Source organism: Pteropus medius, unplaced genomic scaffold (genome assembly GCF_902729225.1).
Source record: "Pteropus medius unplaced genomic scaffold, Ma_sr-lr_union100, whole genome shotgun sequence".
NCBI lineage: Eukaryota > Metazoa > Chordata > Mammalia > Chiroptera > Pteropodidae > Pteropus > Pteropus medius.
The window spans coordinates 2,490,647-2,504,851 of record NW_024347790.1 but is presented as its reverse complement, the minus strand read 5'-3'; the positions used below and the strand labels follow the sequence as shown (position 1 = coordinate 2,504,851).

Here is a 14,205-nt window from a genome sequence, read left to right as displayed (position 1 = left end):
CTGTCACATTCAGGTTCGGTACGGAACCCTGCAGGAACCCAGGCAGGCCCGAAGACAGTGGCTTCAACAGGGTAAAATAATGACCTTATTGTCGTGGCTCCTTAATCAAGCCTTTGAGTCGGGGTGTGGGAAGAGCTCTGGGCCCCTAAGGAGGACAATATGTTAATGGCAGCCAACGCTGATACAGAATTTCTTATGTACCAGGCACTGTCCAAGGACCCGACATATCTATTAGTTCAGTTTTCCTGACAGCGACCCTGTGGCAGAGGGACCTTCGTTAAAACCATTCCCCAGATAAAGAAGCCGATGCACAGAGAGGTTGAATAACTTGCCCAGGTCACCCAGCTGATGAGTAACAGTGCTGGGATTCAAGCCCTGTGCTTCCAGAGCCACCTGTGCCCCTTAGACCCTGGGCCACAGCTGCACGGGAGCTGGAGGCTTCACCCTGGCTCAGATCCAGCCTCTGCGCCCAGCCACAGATCAGACATCAGTCCCCCCACCCCCACGTGGCTGCAGTAGGTCCCTAATTCCCTTCCAGAAGTGGACCTGTAAGTCCCAGCTCTGGGGACAACCATGTCCTGAGCTGGAGGAAAAGAAAAGCACTTCTCAGTTTTATTGATAAATTATTCCCATGGTTTATTTACCCTTCTTTCCAGGTTCTCTGTTCCAAACGTCACCTCCTCCCAGGAGCCTTCCCTGATTGCTTATCTAAAATACTCATACACATACACACATACACACACACGCACACACACCGCTACACCCCTACCTCTTTATTCCCTAACCTTGCTTTCTTTTATTTAGAGGCACCTATCACTAGCTGAATGTAAATGGTCTATTTATTTAATTGGTTACTTGGTTATCATCTGTCTCTCTTACCGAAATATTATATATATAAATAATATATATATATATATATATATATATATATATATATATAAGTAGTGTGTGTAAGATCCATTATTTTGCAGAAACTTGGTGTTTCACTACTGCAGTCCTGGCTCCTAGAACATTGTCTGGCAACAGAAGAGATATTTTTTAACTGAGTAGGTAATCGAAAGGCAAGTAAAATTATATTGACCAGCTTCTCAGCCTCACCTCTGCAAGGACTGCTCTTTGCCATGGAAGCGTGAGTCCTCTCTCTTCTCACCGCTTTACTTCTACAAGCTCTGCTGAGCAAAACAAACAAACAAACAAACAAACACAACAAACAAACAAACAAACAAAACAAAACAAATCCCCCTCCAAAAAAAACTGCAAGTGTTTTCGGAGTTCCTCCAACTTCATGTCCCCCTCGCCCCCTATTCTGTGCTGGTTTCCTCAGACCGGCTCCTTTCTCTGTGAGGAGAGAAGAGTCAAGTCCACCTTGGATGGACTGTTTCTGTGACATCCTGTGTCCCCCGTGGATCCCGGTGGAAGAGACCGCTAACACTTGGCAGACTTCCCCCCTCGTAGAGTCGACCTGTGATTCCAGCACGGCAACTGAGGGCACTAAAATCTGTCATTTGGAGTTAGTTCCATCCAGCCCACTTTGGGGAGTTTGTTTAATGCTAGCGAGAGATTTGGAGAAGACACAATGAGTGTGGACTCCAAGGGAAAGGACTTACTCCGACTTGTGTGAAAACTCAAACAAACCCATGTGGGATCTACCTGCAGGGGGACTCGTGTCCTACATTGAAACAAAGACAACCTTCTTGGAAAAAGGAGGGGACGAGGTCGCCTCCCCTGCTGCTGACTTCAAATCCAGTTCTCTGTCAGCTGTCTTCTGAGTCCTTCATCCGAAAGAAAATCACGAGAGGGGAAGAAATGTTGGCCAACTGGAAATTTGGTCAACAAAGGAAATCCGGTGCAGATTTCTAAAATAAGGGAGATGTACTTTTCAAATCGTCATGGTTTTTATCATTCTGGACTCTCCTGCATTGTGAATTCTAACTCTGTCACTTATTAGCTGTGTAAACACCTCTCTAAGACTCAGTTTTCTCAATTTTAAATGAGTGTAAAAGAACCATAAGGACAAGCCCAGGCAGAAAAGGGAGGGAGGGAGAGATGTCTGATCCAGTACAGAAGTCTGATTTGAGACTAAGAAGGCAGGAAAAAGCTGAGGCCTCAGAAAGGAACTCCTGGACCTCTGGGATGAGAGGGGACCAAGTTGAATTGTGGCACTGGAGCCACATTTGGGAGGTGGTGTGCAAGCCAGAGGGTGACTTGGGTGGAGGGAAGTAAGGATCAGATGTGTCTCATACACATCAGATCTCTGACCAGATGTGCTGGCCTTCTCATGTCTCCCAGAGAGCCCCTCGAAGGCCAAGAACACAGCAAGTGCCATTTGGCAGTGGAGCCTAAAGTACAAGCAGGCTGCTAACAAACTCTGTGACCCTGAGAAAGTGCCTTCTCGATAGCCTCTTTACCACACTCTTAGTTTTGCAGAGTAACAACAAGTTCACTGCCTCTTGTTCCCCAGCAGAGGCTATGAGTCCCCCGTGGGCCAGAGCTAAGCAGAACTTATTGGAAGATGCTTTCGAAAGCATCAGCTTCGAATGGCCAGTCTTCCCTAAAAGATTTAGGGGGCAAGCCACCGTTTTGTTTTTTTCTTAAACCACCATATAAATATATACAAATATATATGCGCTTTAGAATGACACATTCAATTCACGTAAATTGTAAGCAAAAAGTGGAGACTTCTTGGAGACTTGGCGGCGGGAGCTAAAGGTCAAGCAGGCTGCTCCCAGACTCTGTGACCCTGGGCGAGTCTCTTCTCCATAGCCTGTTTACCACACTCTTAGTTTTGCAGAGTAAGAGCCCCTTGCTTCCCAACAAAGCCTATTGGTCAGCTCTGGGCCAGAGCTATACAAACTTCTTGAAAGATGCTTTTAAAAGCATCTGCTTGGAAGGGCCTGTCTTTTCGAAAAGTTCTGGGGGCAACGCAGCCTTTTTTTATTAAAACTACCATATATATATCTGCATATGTATCTGTGAGCTCTGGAATAACATACTCAATTCACTTGAATTGTAAACGAAAAGTGTAGACATCCGAGAAATTTCTCCCTTGCGGCAAAAGCACAGGCTACCGCAGAACCTTGGGGCTCTGAAGAAAATGTTCAGTCATTTGTGGGTTTTTTGGTACAGAGTTTGAGGAGCACTAACTGACACACTGGGCTCCTTGAGGTTCACTCTATGTCTCATTCCTCTCTGTATCCTCATGGTGAATTCAGGGCCACCCACAGACAGCATGCCCAGGGATGCTTTGGCCCGCCCTTCCATCGTCCCATCCGCCCCTCCATCCTTGTCGAGGAAGAAGCCAAATGGCAGTCTTCATGTGGAAGAGAAAGATCAGTTTGGGGAGACTGCAGACAGCTGTGGGTCTGAATTCTGACTCTGTCACTTACTAGCTGTGCGATCACATGTATGAGACTCAGTTTTCTGAATTTTGAATGAGTATACAGGAACCATCACAACCAGCCCAGGCAGAAAGGTGAAGGAGAGGGAGGTGTCTGCTCCTGTCCAGAAGTCTGATTTCAAATTTAGAAATCAGGAAGGAGCCGAGGCTTCAGGAAGGAGACCTTGGGCCTCTAGAATGAGAAAAGACCATGTTAAATTGTGATTCTGGAAAACACTCTGTCCACACTCCGGGGAGGCGGATAGGCATGGAACGGCCTGTTTTCACTAAAAGGGATCTCATTATCAGGGTTTCTTGGTTCTTCTTCCTGCTCTTCCTCTAACGAGGTATGAGATGTTAAACTGCTCTACATCCTTGTTTTCCTATCAGTGAATGGATTCTAAGCTCCCTTTCAGTTCTAACGTGCCATGTGTCATCTGGCTCATTCAAGGAGCCTTCCTTTTGCTTTGCCTGTTCGAAAGGAGCCCCTTATGTGTGTGCCCTTTTGCTCACTTCCCTACATCTATCAGTTGTGTGTAAGATTGATTCCTCACCACTCGTGAACTCTTTGTGTTCAAGGACGGTTCACAATTACTATCCAAGAAACTCTTTGATAATTTAGCAACTATAGCTCGAGAAAGCGCAAGGTTTAGTCATAAAAAGTTAGTTAATATGTCCATCCTGCAAAACACTTTCTTTGTGGGTCCACACATGCTGTTATCAGTCTCCAAGTAAAATGTCGTTTATTTTCATCAGCCGTCTAATTATTCGCTGATCAATATTTAGGTGTTGTTTTTAAAGGATATTTCACTGAACTGAATTTGAACATGAACAATAAAGACAATCAAAGGTGATCATTTTTTACATGACTATAAGAAGCGATGACTCAAATAATACTCCCCACCTCCCAAAATGTATTTATATACAGGCATGCCTCATTTTATTACACTTCACTTTTTTCTCTTCATAGATATTACTTATTTTTTTTTTAAACAAATTGAAGGTTACTGGCAACCCTGCATCAACCAAGTCTATTGGCACATTTTTCAATAGGCTTGGATCGTGATGAGCGTTTTTAGGAATAAAGTATTTTTAAATTAAGGTATATATATTATTTTTTGACATAATGATATCACACATGTAATAAACTACACTATAGTATAAACATAACTTTTATATGCAGTAGGAAACCAAAAAATCCATGGGACTTACTTTATCGCAATATTCTTATTGTGGTGGTCTGGGACTCAACATGCAATATCTCTGAGAAGTGCCTGTATAAGAAAGTTTTCTATAACCTGGTAAAAACCAAAAAGAATGCTGGTATTAACACACACCTCCCCTGTTCAAACTCCCCTGCCTTTATAAAGGGTATTTGCAGTACACGTGCGTTATTTTTCCCCAAACTCCTGCCCAAGGCTTAGAAACATAATAGAAAGCTTTTCTCGTTATCTCTTTATGCTTGCAATGATAATTCGAAATCCCTTAGATACTTAGACTAAGCGTGGAAATCCACTCTAGGTTTATGATCTTTCTATCGGATTAACCAAGAGCTCCTCTTTTTCTTTATGGTTCTTTCGGATTCTCAGGTTTGTTCATCCAGAATTTAAAGAGAAAAAGAAATAAATAAGACATTACATTTCAACAATATTATAGACCTCATTTTTTTCCTATGTCATGTTGTTCATCAAGGCTGTGAATCGTAGAGAAAGTATGGTACCGCTTACTTTTCTCTGGGTTTTTTGGGAAGGCACTATTAGCTTTCACTCTATTTGTCTTCTGCTAAATCAGCCAGATCGTCTGGAAATGTGAAAAGAGATCTGGTTTATTTTTGAGTAATTAAATAGAACAATACAAAAAAATTTTTAAGTTTTCTGGACTCTGATTCTGAATGCACTGGATGGATGAAAATTAAATTAGATTACGAATTGCAGAAGGAATGGGGACTTGCAGAGTCCCAAGCACATGAGGAGTTGTTTTTGGCTTAGAAATTATTACTTTGACACAGGAAACACTTCCATCGAACAACTCCCCTCCAAGATTATCATCAAATTTTGATAAAGAGAGAAGGGAAAGTTCATGTCAAACATGTACGTGAATAACTGGGAATGTTGCCTCTCATTGTTTGAAATATGACCTTCATCCTCACAGGGTAGCCCTTGACCGGAAAGAGATCCTGAAAGGACCCACAGGAGCACTTTACAAAGCATGGGACTCAAAAATCTGGACATAAATCTGATCGAGATCCGATGTCGGTTTTTCTTCGGAAAATACAGAGACAGAGGAGAGAGTTAAACAACCTGAGACAAGACCAGCAGCAAAATCAAGGCTATTGGACAAGTGATCCAGTTTCTTAGTAAATCGTACCAAGAGGAAGGAAAAAAACTGGGGGAAGAAATCCATATTTTGAAAGGCACTTAAGATACATACCAACTATTGCAATTTGCATGTCTTGTTTTGGAGCGTGAATCAAATAAATCATAAAAATGTTATAATTGCGAAAATGTGAACCCTGATTGTTTTCTGTTATTAAGGAATGACTGTCTATTATTTTTAAGTGTGATCATGGTATTGCCATTATTTAAAAGAAAGAATCCATATCTTTCAGATTAATATCCTGGAATGACAAGATATACTTCAAGGAATCTGAGAGAGGAAGAGTGTGTGGGTAGATGGGCATGGAGAATTCAAGATGGGCCATGAATTAGTAATCGTTAAAATTGAATGATAACATAAAAGTTTATTATTTTATTCTCTCTATTTTTGTGCATGTTTGAAATTTTCAATAACATAAAGTTAAAAAAAAAAAAAACACCAAGGGGATTGACTGACAGTGCTGTGAGAATAAGAAGCAGCTGAAATTCTCAAACACAGAGATTTCGCATTTGAAGTCAGATGGAATATGTACACGCCTATGACCCTACCATTGCACTCCTCAGTGTTTAGAAAACTGAAGTTTTGAGAGGTTCAATTATACCCTGAAAGGCTTTTTAACTCTCAGTCTATTGCTTTCTAATATTTTAAAACTAGTGACTCCTGTAAGAAATGACAAGCTGCATTTAATGAGGAAATGGGAAGATAAACTGGCTGCAGTGATTGTAGGTGTCACTTTTTAGGTTTTGTTGTTCTTATGAAATAGTTAAGGCACATAAAATACATAGGTTTATAGGACTATCTCACACATAAACAAGAATGCATAGTGTCTGTAATACTGGGAAATTGAAGTGACATGCATCAACGGAAGAATGATTTAAACAAAGTGTGGAGATTCACTCAACGTGCAAATGTAAAAATAAATAAACCAGATATCAATGCGGAGAGTTTCCAAAAACATAACGTTGAGTGAGAAAAGGCAAGTTACAGAAGAACAAAGCCATAGGATCGATGACAAAGACACAAACTGAAAAATGGAACTCTAAATACTAGCAAGGAAGGGCAATGAATGCAAATGGGAATAAGACATAGGGTGTTCAAGGACACCTGTGACCTTTTCTTTCTTCAGCTGAGTGGGAGGTGCGTGTATGTTTGTGATGTTATTATTTATCCTATTTCATATCCCTGAAAATTTAATAATAAGACAAAAGAAGAAATTGAACTAGTCGATGGCAGCTACAGTGATGGGCCTGGGGGTGGCCGGAAAGACGCTGCAGCCAGCTGGCTTGTCACACATTCATTCATGCATCAGATAGACTTGATTTTATTTTTTATAGTGTCAGTGATATTGTAAAAATCGAAAAGCAGTGTTCTGGGCGTCAAAATTCAGTTTTCAGAGTAACACGACTTCTCTGGACTTCATTGCTTTAGGTGTAAAAAAAAATAGTAAAGGATTTTTTTGAAGGGGATTCATCTACCCATCTAACTTGTAAGACCTGGAAAGAATATATTAGCAGAACACCTTTAGCATCTCAGATGAGAGGTATTAAAGATAAATGCCCAAAGAGTGGATGTTTTCACGATATCTCTATTTACTCAAGGCACAGAATGTTAAAGGATTTGGACAAAAGGACATTTAGAATCTCAGGTGGTACCTGCCTAGAAATGGGTTAAGAAATTTGGTTATTTCCCTCTTAACTCCTGTTCTAAGTATCTCACAAGTTTCCGGTTAACGTCCCAGAAAGCAACAATTCTGAAATCTGGCCGAAAAAAATAGTGTGACAGCGCCATCTACTGAGCCTTCGATAATTTGACACAGAAACGGGAAATGTCACAAAAGAAAAAATGTAGGTTGTCGTGAACCATCAAATACAAGCACGATGCCCCAGAAAAACTTTTATACTTGACTAGTTTATTTTATTCTTTAGCACCAGTTAAAGTACTAAAGTGCAACAGGTAGCACAGCAGTACCATACAAGCATTCCAAACGGTGAGGTTTTCCGTTTTTACAAACTACTATACTACCACTCACAAAGGGAGTCAGAAGTGAACCCATAATCTGCTTACTCATTCTACTTTTGACGATTTGGTTGTATCCAGTCTGGAGTTATTACAGGTGATCTGCTATGAACACTCTTCCTGGCATCTCATGTTGCTCATGTGAACACCTTTTGCCTGGGCCTAGAACTGCCGAGTCAGGTAGAGTGACCATGTATTTTAGTCATCCAAGCTGGGACCCTTTTGAGAGTGGAGGGTGATATTAAACATAATTAAAATTTGTTTATTGACCACCAGATCAGCTTCATAAATTGGTTGACTCATAAAAAGATTTTGATTCGATATTGATTTTCGAAAATAAAATTCCTTCTGAAATATTAAAATAGCACATATCCATGGACATTAAAGTAAAATTCTGAAAAATACTCACATTTTTAATCCGAATATATTTTTTTAAAACCAGAATAATTATTCTTGGTACATAATCACATATCTAAATTAGAGTTTTAGCCGCATCTCAATTCTAGTTCTCTACATTTTGAAATGTGTAAATATTTATACCCAATATTTTCCACAAATACTATCTTTTTGTCTCTATTCAGAATGCTTTTCTCCAGCAAATATTTTTATAAGCAAAAGTTACAAAATAAGTTGACCAAAAATGTGTCAAATGTTTTGTCACATGTATGTACAGCAAAGATTATAAGCCTTCTCAATTTCATTCATTTCTGGTCAGAATATAAACATATCCAATTAAAATTAAGAATTGTATTAAGCACATCAATATGGTTCACAGTACAATTTCAAAATTAGATCTGGTGCAATGTTTAAGTTCTCATCATTTAATTTGTTCAATCCCCAAACCCTGCTTGCTTTCTGAGGGACAAATTTCAATGCATTTCTGATTATGTGCTTGGTTTTCAATAATTCAAATTGCTAAAAGTTCCAAAAGCTGCATTTTTTTTTTTTTTGGTGCTCAATTTTTGAACATTTTGATTAAGATTGCCAATAAATTCTGAACAAAGTTTATCCAAAATATAGAGGCTCCCTTTCTAATACCTGTTGCAGGATATAGGATCTATTAACAAAGTAATATTTAAATGTTCAAATATTTCTAAAACGTGATTAATAATAGATCGCTAATAGAGAATATATACGCTCATGTATGTGTATATACATATATATATATATATAATTTAGACAAATGTAGCTTCTACTTAGATTGGTAAAATAGCACATTTTTTATTGTGGTAAAATACACGTAACTTAAAGATTACTATTTTAACTACACCGTTCAGTGGCATTAGGCACAGTCATAATGTTGTGCAAACATCAACACTCTTTTCAGGACTTTTGCACCAACCCAAACAGAAACTCGGTCCCCGTTAAACAATAACTCACCAATCTCCCCTCCTCCTTGTACCTGGTAACCCCCATTCTATTTTCTGTCTCCATGAATTTGCCTACTATATGTATCTCATATTAGTGGAATCCTATAATATTTTTCCTTTTGTCTTTGGTTTATTTATTAGGTTAATACCAAACTAATGTTTTTTCAATGGTTCATCCATGTTGTAGCGAGTGTCAGAATTTCATTCTTTCTTGAGACCGAACAATAATATTCCATCGTATGTATACGTCACACTTTGTTCATCTATGCGTCCACTGATGAACATTTGGGTTCTTTCCACCTTTTAGCTCTTATGAATAATGCTGCTGCGAACATCTGTGCATCGTATCTCTTTGAGTCCCTGCCTTCTCTTCCTTGGGGTATATACCTAGAAGTGGAATTGCTGGATCATATGGCAATTCTGTACTTAATCTTCAAGGAAACGCCATTCTGTTTTCCACAGTGGCTGCACCGTTTTTCATTCCCACGAACCATGCAGAGTTCCAATTGTTTTCTCTCTCCTCACAAGCACTCGCTATTTTCCATTTCAATATTTTTTTTTCTTTTTTTTTTTTTTAGGCAGGCAACCTTTGATTGACCTCACAGATTGCAAGGACCTTGTCAGCTTACAATCCCCTTTTTTTTTTTTTAATTTTTTTATGCCTACAGCACCTGGTCTTCCTAAGTGGTCTCCTATCCAAGTACTAACCAGGCCCGACCCTGCTTAGCTTCTGAGATCAGACGGGATCGGGCTTGCTCAGCGTGGCAGGGCCGTAGACCCATTTCAATTTTTATAACAGCCTTCCTAGCAGGTGTGAAATGGATCTTACTGTGGTTTTTATTGTATTATTTCTTTAATCACTGATGATATCGAACATTTTTCATTTGCTAATTGGCCGTTTATCTATCTTTCTTGGACAAATAGCTATATAAGTCTTTTGCCCATTTTTGAACTGGGTTGTTGTTTTTTTGTTAAATTGCAAGGATTCTTTATATAATCTAGATATTAATCCCTTGTCAGATACATGATTTATAAATATTTCTTCCCATTCTATGGGTTGTCTTTTCACTCTTTTGATAGTGTCCTCTGATGTGCAGAAGAATAGCACATCTTTTTGACACCTTAACAAATTATGGGTGAACCACAACCAATTCCAGCCACACTGCTACTCCATAGGTTTCTTAATTTAATAAGAATATTGTTTTTACCTCAGTGCAATGCTCTACCAAAATTCATATTTGTATTATCACCACAAAAACATTATCTTTAGTGTTGAATGTTTTAAGCAAAACTGTAGTAGCATTCACCATCATGTCGTACATTTTCCCTTTGTAGAATAAATTTTAAAAGCTTTACTTTGACTCCGTGAATTAGAGATAAAGATGCAGCCATTACTGAAGCGAGTTTCTATTTGAGGCATCAATGACACTGCTATAATATGGTTATCATTTAACTGTTTGAAAGTTCTTGTTCTGCTAAAGGAGTGAACACATTGACAGCTGTCACTTCAGGTTTTGTGTTGGCACAAGAAAATTTGAAACTTAAAAATGAACAGAATTAATTTGCAATGGTCACTGCATCTTAATGTAAAATCATGCTTCATGGAGCGATACGAAGACTCACCTTTCGTGGATGCTTACAGCCTTCCTAAAATAGCTCCTCCTTTAACATACATGCGGACATTTCTTCAATCCATTTGTGTCTTCTGGTTTTCCTGTAGCCAGTGATGTCACCCCATGATGGATAGCTAATGTCAACAAATATTTCGTGAAAATAATTTATCTTCACCTTCCTTGAGAAACCGAAACAATACTTAATTTCTTATTAAATATTTACTTTCGTTTATTAGATCTCATTGCTCCTGAGAGAATGTATTGTGAAATAAAAAAAAAAGCATTCCCGAATAATGACATAAACAAATGAACGATTATGGATTCACACCATGCAATAGATAACAAAACCATCCAAAATAAGAGCATTTAGACTACTCTCGATTCACTCTATTTTCTGCACATATTTCAAATACATCTAACCTATAGTTTATCAATGTCCCCACTAACCACAGCAGCTGGCACCTATTGGCTTCATGATTCTTGCAGGCACAGGGGCCACGGCACAGCTGGCTGGTATTATACCAAGTGGCCAGTGGGGGCAGCAGTCTCAAGATCTTCTTTCACTACAGTTCAAGACTGAAAAAAGACAGCGCTTCCTGTCCGCGAATATTTGTGTCCACGAATATTTATTTTGAAAGCATTCTGCATCCTCTCCATCAAGGAGAAATTTTAGTTATATGGCATCAGGAGAGAGATGGAGAAAGGAAAGTGTGTTATCTCTGGTTGCCTTTAAGATTTAACAATGTGTTAAAGTATGAACTCTATTGCATATAAGTCTAGACGAGGTCCTGGCAGGAGCTAGAAGAATAAAGTAGAAGTCCACCAGACCTTTCCCGACTTATCTTAATGACTAAATTTTGTTTCAAATGAAAACGTCCAGGACAAATGCTAGACTAGAAGGGATTCTGAGAAAACATGCATAAGCCAAAACTGGCCGGGGAAAACCAGGACATGGCCACCTAGTCATAGGGAGGGACGATGTTCCACTCTAGAAGTTTCAAGAGTGATTATAGGAATTCTCATCCCAACCAACAGTATGTCAGAGTTAGATTATTCCACTTCCTCTTCTACATTTGACACCATATGTCTTTTTAATTTTGACCATTTTTGTATATATATAGTGATAGCACATAGTGGTTTGAATTTTACTTTATCTGCTTAATAATAAGATGAACATATGTTTATTGACCATTTGGATGTCCTTTTTTTTGGTGCCTGCTCAAGCCCATTTGTCTTAACCATTGGGTCGTGTGTGTATGTGTATTTTTTTGCATTGATTTTTAGTAGTTCTTAATATATTTGATAAATAAGCCACTAATTAGCTATATGTGTTGTAAATATTGTATACTATTCTTAGGTTGCCTTTTAGGCCTCTGAGCGGTTTCTTCTGGTAAACAAAAGTTCTTAATTTTAATGTAGTCCAATTTTCTGTTTAAGAAATTGTTTCTTATGTGAAGGTCATGAAGATATTTTTATGTTATTATCTTAAAGCTTATTTTTAATCTGTCATATTTAGGTATACAATCCTACTGAGTTGATTTTGGGATATGGTAAGAAATAGGGATGCTTTTTTTTCCCCGTATTGATATCCATTTGATCGAGCATCGTTTTTTTCAAAAGATCGTCCTTTTCCTTCTGGGTTTCAGTAGAGACTCTGTCATAAATCAGGTAACTGTGTGTTTAGGTCTGCTTCTGGATTCTCTATTCTAGTCCACTCATCTGCTTAACTTTTTCTGTGCCAATATCACCCTCCCACCCCATCTCAGAACCATAACCTTATAATAATTGGTTTTTGGTGGTATAAGTGATCATTTATATACTTAATTTTAAAGACCGGCTTGGCTATTCTAGGTTCTTTGCATTCCTATGCATATTTTAGAATCAGCCTGTCAGTTTCCACCAAAAACGAACAAACTCTGCTCAGATTTTATGTGGGTTGCATTGCACTTATGGATCAATTTGGAATGACTTGACTACAATGTTGAATCTTCGAGCCATAAATGTGGCGTATTCCTCTATTTCTTTGTGTCGTCTTTAATTTCTCTCACCAATACTTTATAGTTTTCATCGCAGACATCCTGTACATTTTTAAGATATATTCCTATATATTTTTGGTGTGATTATGAATTCCATTTTTTAAATTTTATTTTCTTATTTATTTCTAGCGTGTAGACAGGCAACTGATAGTTACCTTCTGAACTCGTATCCAGTAACCTTGTTAAATTCACATAAGTCCAAAATTTATCCGTTGAAGCTCTAACCTCCAGTACCTCAAAATGAGACTGTATGAGATAGGGCCTTACAGGAGATAACTAAGTTAAAATGAAGCAGTTAAGGTGGGCCCCAATTTAATCTAACAGGCATCCACATTAGAAGAGACTAGAGTATAAGTGAGACAGCAGTGGGGTGTCCCATGCACAGAGGGACAACCATGTGAAGAGGCAGCAAGAGGGAGGCCATCTGCAAGCCGAAAGGAGAGGACTCAGTGGACTGGACTCTGCTGGTACCTTGATCTTGGACTTCAGCCTCTAGAAACGTGAGAAAATAAATTTCCGTTGTTTAAGCTCCCCCCCCTGCCTGTGATATTTTGTTATGGAAGCCTTAGCAGACCAATAAAGGGGACATCGATTGAAACTTCATTAAACTAGGAGGGGGTTCAGGGAACTTCTGGATCGGTGAACACGTGGAGGTGCTGGAAGAGTGTCACCCCGGAGAGAGTGTGGAAGCTCAGTGTCCCCTCCCACATACCTTGGGCTGCTCCTGAGTTATGCCCCTTTATAATACATTGGTGATCCAGTAAGTAAAATGTTTCTCTGAGTTATGTGAACCACTCTAGCAAATTAATCGAACCTAAGGTGGAGGTTGTTGAAACCCCTACTTTATCGCCAGTCAGAAGCACAAGTGACGACCTAAAGTTGCGACTGGCAACTTGTAGAACTGAGCCCTTAATCTGTGAGGTCTGATGCTATTTTCAGGTAGATAGTGCCAGAATTGAGTTGACTTGTAGGACACACAATTGGTGTCCCAGAATTGGTGGTGGTGGGGAAAATCCCCTTATTGAAATGGGGTGCAGAAGCTTCTTTATGTCCCACCTAGGAAAACTCAGTATTGTTTGGAAAGTAGAAATTTCAAGAAGCCAGGTTTAGGGGATGACGGCATAAACTACAAACACAACAATCTTGTGTTTTTTTTCTTTTGGTTTATGTTTTCTAATTTGCTATCTCTTATTCAAAAATCACCATTTGTGTGAATGAATCAAAAGAGTTGTTTTGACTTCATATAAAAAGAAGTTAAAATAAATATTGAAGCATCTAGCAACATAACTAAAGCAATGCTGTATTTTATAATTAAATTATTAAATAAAAATTGGAGCAAGTTATTGGTATAAGAGGAAAACCCATGCTTTAATTTAGAAAATAACAGGAAATTCCCTGGAATAAAAATAGTGTTTTGA

At 38.8% G+C, this 14,205-nt stretch overlaps 1 pseudogene; it reads right to left on the bottom strand.

The window, feature by feature from the left end:
* Nucleotides 1–9,797: 9,797 nt before the first annotated feature.
* Nucleotides 9,798–9,916, bottom strand: LOC120614786 (uncharacterized; annotated as a pseudogene).
* Nucleotides 9,917–14,205: the final 4,289 nt, after the last annotated feature.